This window comes from Ictidomys tridecemlineatus, chromosome 9 (genome assembly GCF_052094955.1).
Source record: "Ictidomys tridecemlineatus isolate mIctTri1 chromosome 9, mIctTri1.hap1, whole genome shotgun sequence".
Lineage (NCBI taxonomy): Eukaryota > Metazoa > Chordata > Mammalia > Rodentia > Sciuridae > Ictidomys > Ictidomys tridecemlineatus.
In genome coordinates, this window is record NC_135485.1 from 137,110,104 (window position 1) to 137,129,038 (window position 18,935).

An 18,935-nucleotide genomic window follows, 5' to 3' on the forward strand; every position below is an offset into this window, starting at 1 on the left:
AGCAAGTTGGTTGCGAAGTTCTGATTGCAATGTAGCAAGCCAATTTAGGGTGTTAATCAGATAATTGTTTGAATTCTTGGATATCAATTATTTTTCCACTTCAAATGATGAGGGGAAGGTAACATTTTATCAAGGAGAAATATAATAATTTCTTGGATATGTTAAAAAGTAAACATTTCCAAAAGACTGATACCTTTTTATGTTTTTCTCATCCCATTTGAAAATCGCAAACAAAGTAAGCTATAATTACTTATAAGAGTACATTTAATTACCAAGTTTGTAAAAGGAGAGAAAATGTGTTAATTTGAAAAGTAACCAATGTTTCAGATTGTTAATTAATCCAAATGATGCATATTTAATAATTATTAAAGCTTTTACGTTATGTATAAAATATCTGCCAAAATTTAATTTTAAACTTATTTTTTAAATACTGTATGTTCACAGTGTGATATTCCATAATATAGGGGCAGGCTCCATTTTTGAGGTTTGACTGCTGGCAGGCTTCATGTCCAACTCTTCCTTAGTTCTCATTTGTTGCCTCCTTGGGCAAGTCTATAAGAAAGCACAGGTGCTCTCTCTCTGGGGCAGGTAGAAAGTTCAAACCATGGAAACTGTTCAAGTTCTAACCCCACGGGCCGGATCACCATAGATCCTAAACCAGTCACTTCCACTTGCTCTCAAACCACATTTGTGCCTGCTTGGGAACTGGCTCAACATTCCTGAGAAAGAACCATCTTGTTATTCTTAATTATCCTTTTTATGTGTGTGTGTGTGTGTGTGTGTGTGTGTGTGTGTGTGTGGCATGGACACCAAATCTGGAGTGAGGACATTCTTACACTCCCGTGGGGTGCGAGATGATGGTTAATTTTATGTGTCAGTTTAACTGCGGTAAGTGATGCCCAAATACCAGGTAAAATATCATTCCTAGGTGTGCCCATGGCAGTTTGCAGGCCAGCAGATGGAACAGGGTGAACAGGCATCACCCAGCACCTGGAGGGCCTGGTGGAACACAAGGGCAGAGCCAGGGCAAATTGACTGAGTCGGCACATCTGTCTTCTCTTGCTCTGAGTCCTGGGTGCTCCTGGTTCTTGAGCTCCCTGGCTCAGACAGGACTTGTACTACAGGCCCCGGATTCTCAGGCCTTTAGACTCAGGACTGTGTCATACGGCTGGCATTCCTGGTTCCCCAGACTTTTGGTTCATGTGAGACTTCTTGGCCTCCATAAACTCCTGAGCCTATTCCCTCTAATACGTATCTCTGAACACCTCACTACTTGTGTTTCACTGGAGAACTTGAATACACATGTGAGACAACAGAATGTTTTTTTCATTGAGAGTATTCCACTTGATACTTTAAGACATTCTAAGAAGACGTTACATGCATTATTATCATAAGCAATGGATTTAAGAGAAAATGTAACTTTCAGATTATTAGGTAGGTTAGTTTACAGTATACATGGCATTTTTTCATTGGATACATGGTTTAAAATGTTTCCAGAATAGCCAGTTAGATATCCAGTTACAGCTGCTGAAAACTGTTTTTATGTCTTAAGGTGCCTCCTTTCCTAATAATTTTTGGAGTTATTTTTTTACTTGTCATCATTAACTTCACCTTTCTTGATCTTTCTTTTTTCTTTTTCTTAGCTCCTGCTTCCATCCTTCTCTTTAATTCCCTGACTTTATCATGATTGTTTCAAAGTATTCTTTACCCCTTTCGCCTTATTAGTGCACTGTCTGCCTCTGTCTTCATAGACTGCGGAGTCCTCTCTTCCTTTCTATATTGCTTGTTTCCTGTATGGCTTATTCCATGAGATCTGTACCCTCCAAGCCCAGGATACTGCTGTTTCCTTTATCATGGACCCTTGCAATGCTATGGTTTGGATATGAGGTGTTCCCCTAAAAGGCACATTGGAGATAATGCAAGGGTTGTGAGAGTCTTCACCTAATTGGTGAATTAAGCCCTGATGGGATTAACTAGGTGGTAATTGGAGGCAGGTGGGAATGGCTGGAAGAAGTGGTTAATTTGGGCTCTAGCCGTGGGGTATATATTTTGTTATCTGGAGAGTGGAATCTCTCTCTCTGCCTCTGATCATGATATGAGCTGCTTCTCTCTGCCACACTCTTCTGCCACGATGTTCAGCCTCACCTGAAGCCCCAGGAATGGAGCCAGCCTTCTGTGGAATAAGACCTCTGAAGCTGTGAGCCCTTAAATAAACTCTTCCTCCTCTACAGTTGCTGTGGTTGGGTCCTATTAGTCACAGCAGAGAAATAGCTGCCTAAAACATGCATGTACACTGAGGACTTCTTAATATAAGTATTTTATTTATTTTTTTCTTTTTGCAATCAGGACCTTAAAATTTCTTCAACATTATGGATATGAAATTCAATATGTTAATATGACAATTCAGATTGCTAATGAAATGAAAGTTAAAATGTTATTTTATTAAATAGTGGGAAATTTCTACTCTGCGAGAGCATTTTCTCTATTATATTTATTGCATACTTGATTTTTAAATGTATATTTATTGAATTTTTGTTCTTATTAGTGCATTACAGCTATACTTAAAATATTGGGCTTCATTTTGACATATACACATGGAGTATAATTTGCTCTGATTCAGTCCCCAGAACTACCTCTTTTCCTTGTCCTTCTACTTCCCTTCCTCTACCTTACTGGCTTTCCTTCTATTTATTGATTGAAATGTTGTATTTTTAATTAGTGCTTTATACATTAAGGTGAAATTCACTGAGGCATATTCATATATTTACATAGGATAACTGTTCCACTATTTCTACCATTTTCTATCTCTACTCCCTCCTTCTAAATCTCCTTCATCGGTTCTACTGATTTTCCTTCTATTTTCATCAAATTTTCCTTCTTCCATGTTTTTTGTTTTCCCTTTGTTTTGGTCTAGTTTCCTCACAGGAGAGAAAACATTGACCCTTGACTTTCTGAATCTGGCTTATTTCACTTAGCATGATGTTCTCCAGTTCCATCCATTTACCATTCTCACGGTTTCCTTCTTCTTTATTCCTGAGCTAAACTCTGTTGTTTATATATGCCACATTTTCTTAATCCATTAATCTTTAATCATCAGGAAGCTGGGCTGGTTCCATTACTTTGCTATTGTGAATTGTGCTACTATAAAATTGATGTGAGTGCATCATATATTATGTTGACTTTAGTGATTTTGGATAAATACAGATGAGTGGGATAGCTGAGTGATATGGTGTTCCCATTGTTAATTTGGAGAGTAAGATAATGCAAGAGTTGTAAGAGTCTTAACCTAATCAGTGAATTGATCCTGATGGGATTAACTAAGTGGGAACTGGAGACAGGTGGGTTGTGGCTGGAGGAAGTGGAATACCTATACTGTATTCCAGAATGTTGGTACTAATTTGCAGTCCCACCAACAATGTATGAGTAATGTATGAGTGCACCTTTTCCCTGTATCCTTGCCAGCATTTAATATTATTTGTATTCTTGAATATTGCCATTTTAACTGGAATAAAATGTAATATCAATGTAGATTTGATTTGCACTTCCTTGATTGCCAGGAATGTTGATTTTTGTTGTTGTTGTTGTTGTCATACATATGATGGCCATTTGTATTTCTTCTGAGAAGTATATTTTTAGGTGTTTTGGCACATTTATTATTGAGTATCTTTGCTGATTTTTTAAAAAATTCTGTATATATTCTGAATATTAGTCCTCTCTCAGGGGATTGGCTGCCAACCATCTTCTCCCATTTGGTAGGCTCTCTCTTCACACTCTGAGTCACTTCCTCTGCTGTGCAATGTTTTTTAATTTGATATTGTCCACTTATTGATTTTTTTTCCCCTGAACTTTGGGAGTCCTGTTAAGGAAGTCAGTGTGTGTACCAATATGTTGGAGTGTTGAGCCTCTCTTTTCTTTTAATATTTGCAAAGTTTCTGGTCTAATTCCTAAGACTTTGATCTACTTTGAGTTGACTTTTGTGGAGGTGAAAGATAGAGAACTATTTTCATTCTTCTACATATGGATATCCAGTTTTCCTAGCACCATTTGTTTAAAAGCCTAGCTTTTCTTTAACTTATTCTTTAAATGAAGACAATGGCATGTTTAGAAGCCAAAATCTTATCAAAGGAGACAATAGATATCCTAATCTATTTATTAACCTGTTATATTAATGCAATCTTCAATGGCTAGATAAATTGTGCAATTTGAGACAGTTGCTTTTGTAAGGAAAAAAGAACACATTCTCATAAAGATATTGTAGAATCACAAAAACCAATCATGAGTTAATATACTTTACATTTTAAGACAGTTGCTATGTTATAATGTTTATAAAGCAAAAAATTATAGTGCTGAATACAATGGAAATCTACACATTTTAAAAAAACTGACAAGAGTTCATGCAAGTGTTGAAAAAACTGAGAATACTTTAGGAAACACTTTAGGAATACAATAGGCTATTCTGTTATTTCAGGGAAGGAGTATACTCCAAATGCATTATTAGGGAAATATTTAAATTTAACAATTTTTCATTTTTTTAAGTTAGACAGTTCTTTTGAATGATGAATATAAATAAATTCAAAATAACTGTTACAGTCATAAATATCAGTACACTCTTCCCAGAATATGAAGCAGGAGCATGACCATTAGTGAGACACATTACATTTCAATAAAATTATTAATTAAAGATGTAAACAAATGCACTTGTGGGGAGTGGCAATGTGGTTTAAAGGAGTTTACCTTACCAGTGCTTTTCCAGGAAGAAATGACAGGCCATAAGCTCCTTCCTTATTTAGTTACTTTGATTGACATAAAAGACAAAGCAGATAAAAATGAATAAAAAGCCATACTGTACAGTGATCATTTATTCCAGGAAAATAAATGACTTTTCCTTTGTAACATCAGTGTCACCAGGACTTTTCTGAATTTTAACTTTCTAACTTTTTTAGATGACCATTTTATAGTTGGCTTAGTTTATGTGTTAGCTTGGAGCCATTGTGAACAAAATACCTGACAAGAACAACTTATTTGGGCTCATAGTTCTAGAGGTGCAGCCCTGGGTCTGCTGCTGCATATCTCTGGGCCTGAGGTGAGGCAGAACATCATGGTAGAGAAAAACAGTTCAGAGCATGACAGTCAGGATGTAGAGGTGGTGGGCAGGGGGAAGATAAATCCTATGAAGGCACTCGCCCCAGTCATCTACTCCTTTCAACTTGGAACTACCTCCCAGTAGTAGTCTATCCAACTTTCCATGGATTAATCCATCAAATAGATGAATCCACTGATGAGTTCAGAGCACACCTGTTCTGATCATTTCCCAGAAGCCCTACCTTTGAACCTGGCTGTATCGATGTTTTTGTCAGCCTTTTGGCTACTCTGACCAGAAGACCTGACAACCACAATCTTAGAGGAGGAACAACTTATTTGAGGCTCACAGTTTTAGAGGCCTTAGCTCATAGATGGCCAATTCCATCCTTCAGGGATTAAGGTGAGGCAGAATATCATGGCAGAAGAGTGTGGTGGAGGGAAACAGCTCAAGACATCACACCAGAAAGCAGAGAGAAGAGAGAGAGAGAGAGGGAGGGAGAGGGCTCTCTCAAGCACAAAGTATAAACTCCAAAGAGATGACCTCAAGCACCTACCTGCTCCATTTACGCTCTACCTGCCTACAGTTCCTACCCAATTAACTCTATCAGGTGATTAATTCACTAATTGGGTTAAGGCTCTCATAATACAATAATTTTACCTCTAAACCTTCTTGCTTTGTCTCCCATGTGAACTTTAGGAGGACACCTCACATTCAAACCATAACCACTAGGACACATGGTTACAAAACATGAGCTTTGGTGAGACATTCCAGATACAAACCATAGCACTGCATCTTTTGCATCAGTGGTAGAGGGTAGTCAGAGAATTGGTAACATGTTCTTTAAAATATACTCTATTCTCACAAAAATATGCTGCTACATTAAAAGAGAATAAACTTTATATCTGAGCAAATGATATAGAAATTAACTCCTCTGTGTACATGTCCCACTTCCATTTCAAGGAACATTAGTTATATATTCACATTGCATCCCTGTACTTCTCTGAATTACTTGTTATTTTTCTGTATTTCTGAAGGATGTTGTGTCCACTCAGCAGAAATCATATTTTCTTCTTCTTTTATGATCACTTTAGCAAGTATTTTGCCTCCCACAATGTAGGAAATCACTGTTCTGCCATGAGGTGGTTTTACTACCCTCTGAAGAGCATAGAAGTGAAAAAGGCTGAAATAAAATTACTTGTGGGTTTTGTTTTTTTCTTCTTATGTCACAAATAAGGAACTATGATGTCTTCCCTTTTATTTTTAATTTTTTACTTTTCCATTAATAATTGAGATGTGATAAATCATAAATTTTACCACAAATATCTTATGATTAATATTTAAAAAATAATCATTTATGCCTATGTGTATGTGTGTGTGCATGTGTAAATTAAAGTTAAGGTTACTTTCACTCAAACTGTAGCAGACAGATATTGCCATTGCAAAAGTACTTTTCATGTATCTAGATAAACCTCTTGTGTTCTCTTATGAAAACATTTTTATTCGAATATACATTTAAAGAACCTATGTTATTTTATAGAAACAAATGAAAAAATTGGCAAAATACAGAATACTACTCCACAAAAAATAACTTCAGAATTGTTCATAAGAAAATGAGTTTATTAACAAAAAGTTTGAACCACATATCTTAGTTGATTTTAATTATTTATTACTAAAAATAGTATTATTTTTCTATGTGAATTCACTTATCTAAAGACAATATCACTTAAAATTTCAGTGGATATTTACATATTTTTATGTTAAAAGATAATACCAAAAATTATAATTAGAAAAAAAATTGTATCTAAAGATAAATCATAAATTAGGGATTAAAATAGAATATGGTCTCATAGATTTGTGGAATATCTTCCTAAATATATTGAACTATTTGCCTAACATGCAATCACATAAATTAATAGGTTATAGCAGTTAACCTAGGGAAGGCTAAATCCTTTCCTAGTAGGGAGCTACTTACTAGTTCTCTTTAATTCCCCCAATCCATCCACCAGATATCCTAGCCTCTATCTAATATCACCTGTTTCTAAGTAAAATCAATTCAGTTTCAACCTGGTAGGGATTTCTATTTTGGAAACTCAGATAATTTTGCCATATTATTATCTTTGAAATCCTTGAATATTCTAGAAATTATATCACCTGATGGTAATTGGTTTCTCATACATATTGCTTTGTACCATTCTCTCTTCCTTGATCCAGTCTCCCTCCCTCATGTCCTTCCCAATCCCTTAATTGTCATGCTCTATAAATGTATATAAAAAGTAAAGCAAAGAAGAAACAAAGGCACTTTGGCATCTTCTCAGAACAGGGATAATGTAATCCTGTCTCTGCTTCAAGTTTCTTCTTGCAGACATACCCAATGAGTGGCTGTTACTGTCTTCAAAATCTCAATTAATTTAGGAAGAATTATTTGGGGCTATTATTGTTTCAATTGCTCTTAAATTCCACTGCAAGACCATGTTGAAAATAATTCAACCTATCTTTTTCATGTGTTTGTCCATTCTGTACCTCCTATGGACTTATATTCTAATCGATCATTCTTGTTGGTTGACTATTTTAGGAATCTTGTTCAAACTCATGTTGACTTCTCAAAGTCTTTCAAAGTTAAATTTCTTAAAAGTACTATCATTCTTACTCTTTAATTTCAGATTGCATATGGTGTCAGTTCAATTGATTTCCACCTTAACTTACCTGGTGAATGGTTTTCACTAAACCTGGGATAAAGTGCAAATTTCTTGGCCAAACTTTCAAAGCCATCCATACTTTATCTGATTCTTTTTTTGTGTGAAAGGGGGGAACTGGGATTGAACTCAGGAGCACTGAAAGACTGAGCCACATCCCTAGGCCTATTTGGTATTTTATTTAGAGACAGGGTCTCAGTGTGTTCCTTAGTACCTCACTAAGGCTGGCTTTGAACTCTTGATCCTCCTGCTTCAGCCTGCAAAGCCACTAGGATTACAGGCAAAAAATAATTCTCTTCATTAAATGTTAGAAATGGGCACAACTTTTGTTTCACAAAATTCTCAGGCACCCAAGTATCTTCTCTTTATGTTTTGCAGTGATTTGTTTTGTTTTGATTTGTGCTCACTTTGGAAGGCTTCTGTTCTCACATGTTTAAGTGGCTCTAGATTTAGTCATTAGAAGCAAAGTGGACATTATTTGTTTTTGAAGAATATTTGAAGAAGATCAATGTCATTTGTATACTAAGTCCATAACTGCATACAATGGGGAGATCTTATGAGAAAGTTTGTAATGTCTGGCTTACTGGATTTTATGTATTTTTTAATGTTTTTTTTAACCTTTAGCTAATGAGTTAATGGCCCCAAGAATCTTTAAGGAGTTCATAATATTTAACTTATATAAAAGAAATTGAGTCTCTCTCCTGTGAGAAATAACTAGAGTTTGGTATTGTAATGAAATAAGTTAAGTATGCTCATTTTCTCAAAGAACTTCTAACCTAGTAAAATACACAAAGTTGAGAAGAGCTATGTAATTCAAGTCAGACATCAAATATATAACATGAAATAGGGCCAAATATGTGCCAAGTAGCAAGCCCAGCACAGGATAAATTAGCTTTCCCACCCACTGGTGTCAGAGAGTTGCTTGTAATGAATGATTCATCCTTTTTCCTATTCACTTTTAGCCATTGCCTTCATTTGGAAATGTTCTTCAAACAAAATAACAACACACTGTTACACTACATACCTTGTCGAGCATGGTTTTACTTACTGATTCCCATTATTGAGGGCAGATGTTACACACACTTACCTTCACCATTTTGACATTTTTGCATTACTTAATGTTCATCCATTAGCACGTATTCCATTAGCTTTGCATCACAGAACTGATCACAGAACTCTTTGAGGTCAGATCCACATCAATAGAGACTCAATCTAAATTGCAGCATTTAAATCTAGGAAGGACCATAAAATATCATTTTGCATTGCTTCTTATTTTACCAATTACAAAACAGAGACTCACCAATTTATCTAGAAGCCTAAATTAATTCTCTATATTTCAACTCAATATATTCCCATACTCTCCAAAGAGTATTTATAGCCAATCTGGTCTCTGGAATCTAAACTTGAATTTACACATATATTTGGAAAAACTGCAAATAAGGAATCTAGTATATAGTGCACACTAGAACTATTTCTTTGATATTTTAAATAAGATAGTTGAGATGATAATTTTAGTATTTACTGAATGGTATTATTAAATATATCACTTTAATTAGAATTTTTTGATACAAAGGGTATTGTTTTGGTATTTTGCATAAAAATGTTTTTGGGTGTCCCTTCCTTTGACATGGACATGCCAAACTGGACAATTCTTCCAACATATTTCCACACAGAGAAATAACAGCTTATTTTATTTTTTTTACTTGGTCTTTCAGTCATGATACAAATTAATCACATTCCCAGTACCAGAGTAATTTATAGATTGGGTTGTGAATTAACTCTCAGGTTTAAGGATACTTTTGATTTTACATATTATGAGACTAAATCTGCAAAAAAATCTAATTATACAATTTGTATATTATTAATTCAGCTGCCCTATTGCTCACCAATCAAAGTTTGGAACTGAATATTACAAAAGTTTTACACACACACACACACACACACACACACATACACTTTTTGTTTTTTTCCTTAGAGGATATAGTTTGAGAAAATATTGGAATGGAATTTAAGAAACCTTGGGTCTACTTTTTTTTTATGTAACTAAATGATCTTGACTCATTAATGCCACCTCCATGAATATCAATTTCTTTGATAATTAACAGGCTTGACTAACATTTTCCAAGGTATTTGGTCATGTTTAACCATGATCAAGAAACTTCGGAGAACTCTTATAATAAGTGGATTCTAGAAGAACGAAGAGGAATGACTCCTGCCACTGCCATTTAAGGTCCAATGCTGTTGTGGAGGCCTGGGGAAGAGCCATATGGCTATCCAAGACCTTGCTTCACAGAGCTGGAAACCGTATTTCAGGATCTAGTAATATGCGTCATACCTGCAGAAGTTCCATGTTATCAGTACACATTCAGATAATGTCTTTTAGGAGTCCAAGCTACTAATAAAGTTCACACAGGATTGATGTAAGGATCCTAGGTTTGATTTATTTGTGTGGAGCACAATTATAATCACTGAATTATCAATTTAATTTTATTTACCCATGCAATTTTTTTTGTTGTTGTTGTTGTTGTTTTGGAGAGTTTACATAGGAAACTAACTTGTAATCCAAGAACTACTTGTCAAGCATGGAAGCACAAAAGCAGAACTAGGTATTATAGAAAGGTACATGGTTTAAAAAAAGGAACAAAAATAACTACATGAGTTTAAACTTCTCAAAATAGACAGTCCACAAATTCTTTGTTCCAGGCTCCAAGAGATAAGAAACCCGTGGCAGAATGTAAATAATTGAAATCTCAACTGATCTGAATTAGTATTCTATTGGCCTTTTTGATTTGAATTATAACTCAAACTCCTTCTCTTAGGTGGACCAGTAACACATTTTCTAGACCACAATTTAGATAGCACTAGAATATAGGATCATTTCATGTGAAGCCATGGAAACAAGATGACCATAATTTGCTATTTTATACCTGTTTTTCTGACATATTTAAAAGCCTTTACCTTTAACAAGGTTTTTTTTTTTTTCATCAAACAGAGTGAATGAAATTGTTAGGGACAATTTTTTTTATCACTATAATCATATTCCTAAATCTCTTTACCTTAAGTAGCAGATGCTGCTACCAGGCCAGTTTACCCTCTTCCATGAGAGGGGCCTCAACTTCAAATGTCCATCACCCACCTGTTTTACCTAATGCCTTTCTGTGTAAACCAAAGCCCTCTCTGCCCAGGGCACTAGAAGGGAAGTCCAGACCGCCAGTGCTGGGAGCTGTCTTGGATTAAAGACTGTTAGCAGTTATTGCTCACACCCAGCCCTCCTTTTGACACATCTAGGCCTGTGTTTAAATGATTCCTAAAATTCTCCAACAGGATTGTGCTCAGTTTGCTCACAGTGGGATCCTGCTTGCACCCTTTATTTGCTTTCTCTCCTTCCTATTTCATCTTCCTATGATCCAAACACTGTTCATGGAATCATTTTCCAAATAATCCATTTGTACTATGATCTTTGTCTCCATGTCTACTTTTGGAAGAACAGAAAACAACCCAATTAGAAATGATTCACTGAGCTTCTTCTATTAGTGGATAGTTTGCACTGTTTTATCTCATTTCCTTTTTCAAATTTAACAAGTTACTCTTCAAGGGTCTTCACAATGTGTTTTGCATACGATTTAAAAATATTGTTCAAGTAAAGAATGAGCTTAAAATTCTGAGTGACAGTTTTTCACTGGACTTAGATAACAGTGTCTTAGAGACTTGAAGGTAAGATCATTAGGAAAAAAAGTTGGTGGTAAAAAGGAAACTTTACAGACAAATTGGGTTTTGAGCAAGTTTTGAAGATATCTGTGCAACTGTGCATATCATGCTTTTGGGGCCCAATGAACTTGAACTGTAATTGGAAGACTACATGGGGAGTTTGTAGATAATATTTGAAAAGAGAAGAAAGCATATTGCAAGAATTATGGACAATAGGTTAAAGAGTACAGCAACCATACATGATGGAGTAGCACTGATGTATTTTACAATATAGAAGGATGATATTATAAATGAAGCTGTAGTCTAGTTACACAAATCTGACATCAGCAAATAGCACTGTGAGTAAGAGAAACTAGGATAAAAGACAATTGATCTGTTGTTAAAACTGACCCAAATAAATATTTTTCCAAGTTACCCAATACCTAGCTGTGCCATATTCAGGGCTCAGGCACATTTCAGGAAAAATTGATCATATTGGCAAAAAGAGATTAGAAAGGACAGATTAGGCAAAAATTGTCTTCATGCCATAAGGCACTAAATAGGAAATAAGCAGAGGCCCAAGCATGTGGGCATCACACATCATTATGTATATACAGAGTCCCCTGGAGCTCTGATAGCTGTTCTCATCCAGGTTTCAAAGCAAGTAATATGAAAGTGCCCACGAAAATGGGTTTTCTCTCTAAGGATGAAATTAGCAAAGAAGAAGAGCAGCTGCACCGGAGAGCTCAGTTCTAGGAAGGAGCACGCCCTGGAAGCAGAGAGATAAAGTGATGCTCGGGGAAAGACACAGAATGAGACACGGACACTTTTGCTTCCACAAAATGAGACTTCCATTGCAGTCTCAGAAACCTAGTGATGAAGTCCAGGATAGAGGTCAGGGAAGAGAACATGACTAAATTTTATATACAAGTGATTTCTAGTAAATTGCCTAGGTATATGTATCATCACAGTACTTTATTCATAGGACAGACTTAAAATGGTCTATCTTCTCCAGAGGGATTATGAGTGTTTAATAAGTGAGCCATCTATAAAAAAATATGTCATTACACCATTATGGTAACATAATGTTAGAAGAGCAATGGAAGGTGTTGAGGAATTTAAAGCTCATGCAAGGGACAGATGGCTTGGGTTTATATCTTAGCTCTGCCATGGGAAAAGTGATGCATTCACTCAACTTCAGATAGTTATTTTTGGAGATTCAAAGAAAACAGTGCACACAAAATTCTTAACACAAAGCTTGTATTAATATCCGCCGGGCCCAAACCCACAAGGGATTCTGGAGTAGACCAAAGTGAGGTCTATGTACCTGAAGCAGAGAGAGCACACCCAGGGAAGCCATATGGCCCATCAGTGAGGAGGATTTACAAGAGATCTAACTGCAGTTTTGGTTCAGGAAGAGTTTTAAGAAGTAAGGATTTATTCTAGATTTTATGCTTTCCAGGGTAGGGCAAATTTCATAATTAGGTTTCATAATTTTTATTTAGAATGCAAAAGAAATAAAGCTTTATCACAGGTGGAGAAAAGTAGTGACATATATTAGGCAAAGGTGACATGTTGGGTTACCTGTTGGATTCTATTGTATTGTCTTTTTATTCAGACATGATTACTGAGAGGCTTCGTTTTGCCTTGTTTCACTGTGGTCATGGAGTAACCCTGCAGCGTATCTTATGAAACTCCTTCATGTTCTGTAGCAGACAAGCTTCTACAATCACCCCCAATCCTCCACGCTTCCTGATATTCATGACGATGGGTAATTTTCTCCCTTAGATAGGGGCAGACCTAGGAATTTGTTTCAAAGGAATAGATTGTTGGCAAAAGCCAGAGGGTGTCACTTCCATGGTTAGGTTGTGAAGACTGACTTCTGTTTTATGAGTTCTCTCTCTATCTCTTTTGCTAACTTTCTTTGCCTCTTTCCCTTGACTTTTTGGCCTATTCTCTTTGGGGAAGAAAGCTCCCAGGAACTGGAAGTGGATCCTAGCCAACAGTCAGTGAGCAATTGGGGATCCTGGCTGGCACCTGGCATGAGCTCTGAGCTCATGAACTACTCAGCCTGATAAGAATGTTTTATCTAAGGCATTGGACCACACAAGTCCCATCATGTAGTCTGCTAACAATGTGATTTAGGGTACATATCTGACTTTTCTCTTGGAGGTTGCACTCTGAGTAGCTGAGGTCTGTTCTGCCTGTCTATGTATCTAAGCCATAGCAGAAATCCTGGGCATCCAGGCTCCCAGGAGTTTCCCTGGTAAATAACAATTTGCATATGTTGCCACACTTTGTTGCTGTGAGAATAAAGGATTCCTGAGGATTCCTCTTGGAAAGAGCACCTGGAAGCTAGTGCCCACCTTCTCCTAGATCTCTTTCTATGCACCTTATCCTTCTGCTGATGTTAATTTACATTATTTCACCATAACCATGAGGATACTAGGTACTTTGAATCCTGTGAATCTATCCAGCAAATTCTGGAGTCTCAAGATGGATCTGGCTTCTGAACACAGTCGCAGAGCAAGGCATCCTTGTCTCTTGTCTGATTCCTTGATTTTTTAAAAGGAATTTCCAAGTGCATATAATAAGTGCAGAGTAAATATCAGCATAATAGTTTTCTTTAAAATTACTCAACTCTCCTCTTGATAGCACAAAAGGCTTTCTAGAAAGAGACAAGTCCCTGCTGAGTTTTAAACATTTATTTAACAAGCAGTTAAAGGAGAAGCCAATCCATATTCAGTGATCAGCCACTGCAAAAAGGCATGTGCAGGAAAATTTATGGAATATGAATGTAATTACAAATATTTCTATCTTGGAAGACCTCAGATAAATGTGGCTCCCTTGTTCATGGATTGGCAGAATTAATATTGTCAAAATTACCATACTACCAAAAGCATTATGCAGATTAAATGAAATTCCAATCAAAATCCCAATGACATTCCTCATATGAATAGAAAAAGAAGTCATGAAATTCATCTAGAGAAATACAAGACTCAGAATAGCTAAAGCAATCCTTAGCAACAAGAGTGAAGCAGGTGGCATCACTATATACCAGACCTTAAATTATACTACAGAGCAATAGTAACAAAAACAACATGGTATTGGCACCAAAATAGACTGGTAGACAAATGGTACAGAATAGAGGACACAGAGACTAACCAACATAAATACAGTTATCTTATATTAGACAAAGGCACCAAAAACATACATTAGAGAAAATATAACTTCTTCAACATATGGTGCCAGTAAAACTGGAAATCCATATGCAATGAAAAGAAATTAAACCCCTATCTCTAACCATGCACAAAACTCAACTCAAAGTGGATGAGGGACCTAGGAATTAATCCAGAGAACCTGCATTTAATAGAAGAAAAAGTAGGCCCAAATCTCCATCATATTGGATTAGGCCCCTACTTTTTCTTTGATAAGACTCCTATAGTGCAAGAATTGAAATAAAAAAAATAATAAACGGGATGAATTCAAACTAAATCTTCTTCTCAGTAAAAGGAATAATCAGTGAGGTGAATAAAAAGCCTACATCTTGGGAGCACATTTTTACCACCTGTACATCAGATAGAGTACTAGGGTATATAAAGAACTCAAAAAGCTAAATGCCAAAAACCAAATAACCCAATCAATAAATAGGTCAAGGAACTCAACAGACACTTCTCAGAAGGTGATATATAATCAATCAACAAATATATGAAAACATGTTCAACATCTCTAGCAATTAGAGAAATGCAAATCAAAACTACTCTAAGCTGTCACTCCAGGCAGAATGGCAGCTATTAAGAATACAAACAATAAGTGTCGGCGAAGATGTAGGGAAAAGGCACATTCAGACATTGCTGGTGGGACTGCAAATTGGTGCCGCCAATATGGATAGCAGTATGGAGATTCCTTGGAAAACTGGGAATGGAACCACCATTTGACCTAGCCATCCCACTCCTCGATCTGTACCCAAAGGACTTAAAAACAGCATAGCCACATCAGTGTTTATTGCAGCACAATTCACAATATCTAAACTGTGGAACCAACCTAGATGTCCTTCAGCAGATAAATGGATAAAGAAAAAGTGGTATATATACACATGGAATATTATTAAAGCAATAAAAGTGAGTAAAATCGCATTTGGAGGTAAATGGATGAAGTTGGAGAATATAATGCTAAGTAAAGTTAGCCAATCCCCCCCCAAAACAAATACCTAATGTTTTCTTTGATATAAGGAAACTGATTCATAGTGGGGCTGGGAGGGAAAGCACGGGAAGATTACAGGAACTCTAGATAAGGGGAGGGAGGATAGGGGAGGGAGCAAGGGGTGTAAAAAGATGGTGGAATGAGATGAACATCATTACCCTAAGTACATGTTTGAAGACCCAAATGATGTGAATATACTTTGTTTACAACCAGAGATATGAAAAATTATGCTCTATACATGTAATATGAATTGTAATGCATTCTGCTACCATATATAAAAATTAGAATTTTTTTAAAAAAAAACAAAAGATGTTTTAAGTGGAGGAAATATAAAAACCTGGAAAGACCTATTTTATTTCCATGTGATTGTCTTTCTCAAAATAATTTTTCTAGACCCTGAAAATTAAACTACATTAAAATTGTGAATCAGAACCTTTCTCAGACAAGATCAGGCATCTTTTTTTCTTCTAACTTAAAATTATCACTTTTACCAGAAAAAAAAATATATATATACATACATACATACATACATATGTGTGTGTGCATACACACTAAAATTCAAATACATCTAAATATATTTTATATAAATTTAATATTTAATAATTACAAAATATTTTAATATGCCCTATATGATTTCCACCCTGTGGATAAAGTTTCTGACAAGAAAATATGTCATTAGAACTTTCTGCTATTTGAGATATTATAGAAGTCTCTATTGTAAAAATTATGCTCACTAAATGTCCATTAGCTTCTAATTTGTACTGATCATAATATTAAGTGTCATAGATTTGTCTCAAATCTATGACAAAATCACTATCTTTTATTGATCTTATAGTTACAAAATAATGTATAATAATAAAATTTGAATTATATTTATGAACTCATATTTAATTACTATTGCATGTAGTCATTGAATTGAAAAATAATGCATTTTAAAGATATGTTTAGATATATTTCACTACTGTTATTTCATCATAAAATTACATAGCTTTAAGATTTGTTTTGCTTAGTACTTTTCTGGCATGTAGATTTAAAGACTTTATTATATTATATACTTAAAACAACAGATGTTGCAAATATTTTCTTCAGTGGGTTTTTATTGTTTTAAAACCTCTTTAACACAGTCTCTTTACTGAATCCCTTAAAGGAGTATTTAATTTTCATGTGACAATTACTAAAATGAATTCAGCATTCTCAGCACAAAAGAAAATATTACCTGGTATCTAAATAGAATCATCACATTTAAAAATAATGTTGAATTATAAAGATGTATACATTTTTCACAGAAGGAGATTCATGGAAACAAATAATTGTTCAAACATTTTTATAAGATATATAAGATATATAATCCCCAAGGAAGCGAGTAAACAGAAATTATTATTTTTTTGTACGTGACCTTAATTTGGTTTCCATGTTTTTGTTTTCTTTCAATATTGTATTCCAAATTTTTCATTTAATTTTACATTCTGAATTTCTGGTGTTTTTTAGAATTGAAGGAACTAGAATGTAAAATGTAAAATATTTTCTTTGCATGTTGTGTTTCTGGTGGTCTATAAGCCTTCTTTATCTCTGTCACTATTTGTTTCATCATTACTAGAGACACAGCAAACCATTTATTAAACCAGTTTCATACTCATAGTTATACACTTGCTAAAACCAGATTAGCCAGAAACTAACACTGCAGTGAGATGGACTTGTGCATGGATTATTTATGAACCTTGCTCAAGATTATATGGCCATGGATAGAAACTTGAATTACTGCAAAAGGATAGTTGCCATAGTGACTAAAGTGCTCAGTGTGGGCCATAGATATGAAATATACAGGTAAGCCATTGGGAGTACAAGTGAAGAATATATCCCACTTGACAGCTCCCATGATTTGAGTATAGAATTGTCAATATATTATCTAGCTATTTTTTTTCAAAATGCAGGTATGATGCCCAGGTTTTAAAAATATAAGAAATATCCTTATTGGTAAGCTACATTAATACAAAATAACCTTTAATGACCCTATCCTATATAATGTATTTTAAGGAGAAGTTAAAATTTATAAATAATTTATTTTCCTACATATTTAGTTTCAAGCTGCCATGGAAACTCCCGGAGAAGTTTCTAAATCAACTATATATCACACAGCCTATATATCTGACATTCCACCCATCTCTATTTACCCCTTATAAACTTTAAAAAAAATGAACAGAAATTTCTATTATATGAAAAGGAATAATTCATTACAAAAATTCATATGAAACATTAATATCATCAAAAGTCAAGTGTCTATAGATGTCAGATCTGATCTCAGCTAATCTTCTACAGAGATAAATGATGTACCAGCTACTTACATGTTCCCAAACCAAGGATCTTTGAATACTTGGCTTGATAAAATGTCAGAAATAGTCAGATATATGTTCTTGAGTTCATTGGTCACATTGTCTTGTTTTAGTCAGGTTTTGCATTGCTGTGACCAAAATAACCAACTAGAACAACTTAGAGGAGGAAAGGATTATTGGGAACTCAAGGTTTAGGAGGTCTCCATCCATACACAGTCAACTCCTTTGCTATCAGGCAATAGGGAAGGGCCCAGGTGAGGAGAGATGCTTAGGTTTTGCTGGGGTCAGGAAACAGAGGGTAGAGAACCAGAGGGAGAGGGAAGGTGCTACTGTAGTACTGTAGTCTCACCTGCCCACAGTTCCCTCCCAGTGAGTCTATTCACACCAGCATGGGCTGATTAGGTTGCAGCCCTCACAATCCAGTCATTTCACCTCCAAATATCCCCGCATTGAGGAGAGCTTTTGGAGGACACCTCATATCAAACCTATAATAAGTTCTGATGTGAAGGGATTGGGGGAAAGAAAAGGCAGGCAACATTTTTGAAGGTTTTAATCTAACTCTGTTTTCCTGTGTTTATTTGAAAACATATCCAGGGACAGTTTCTTCCTGAAGAGAATTTCGATTCCTTAGATAAGAATACACGTAGCCATTCTAAGATAAGACTAAGTTATCTTCCTGAATTATATTTAGTTATTCATTTTAAAACTACAAAATTTAATTAAAATGTAGAAAATTGCTGATTAGTGTGATTATATTATCTATTTATTACTAGGATTATATTACCTAAACTATTTGATTCATAAATCATTTTCATTTGTAATTAATAAATCATCATCACACTGTCATATTAGCATATACATATATGTTTGTGTTTATGTATCTTAAATGAGTAGATAACTACCATTTGAATATTGTCTTTTAATATTTTCGTGTCTATT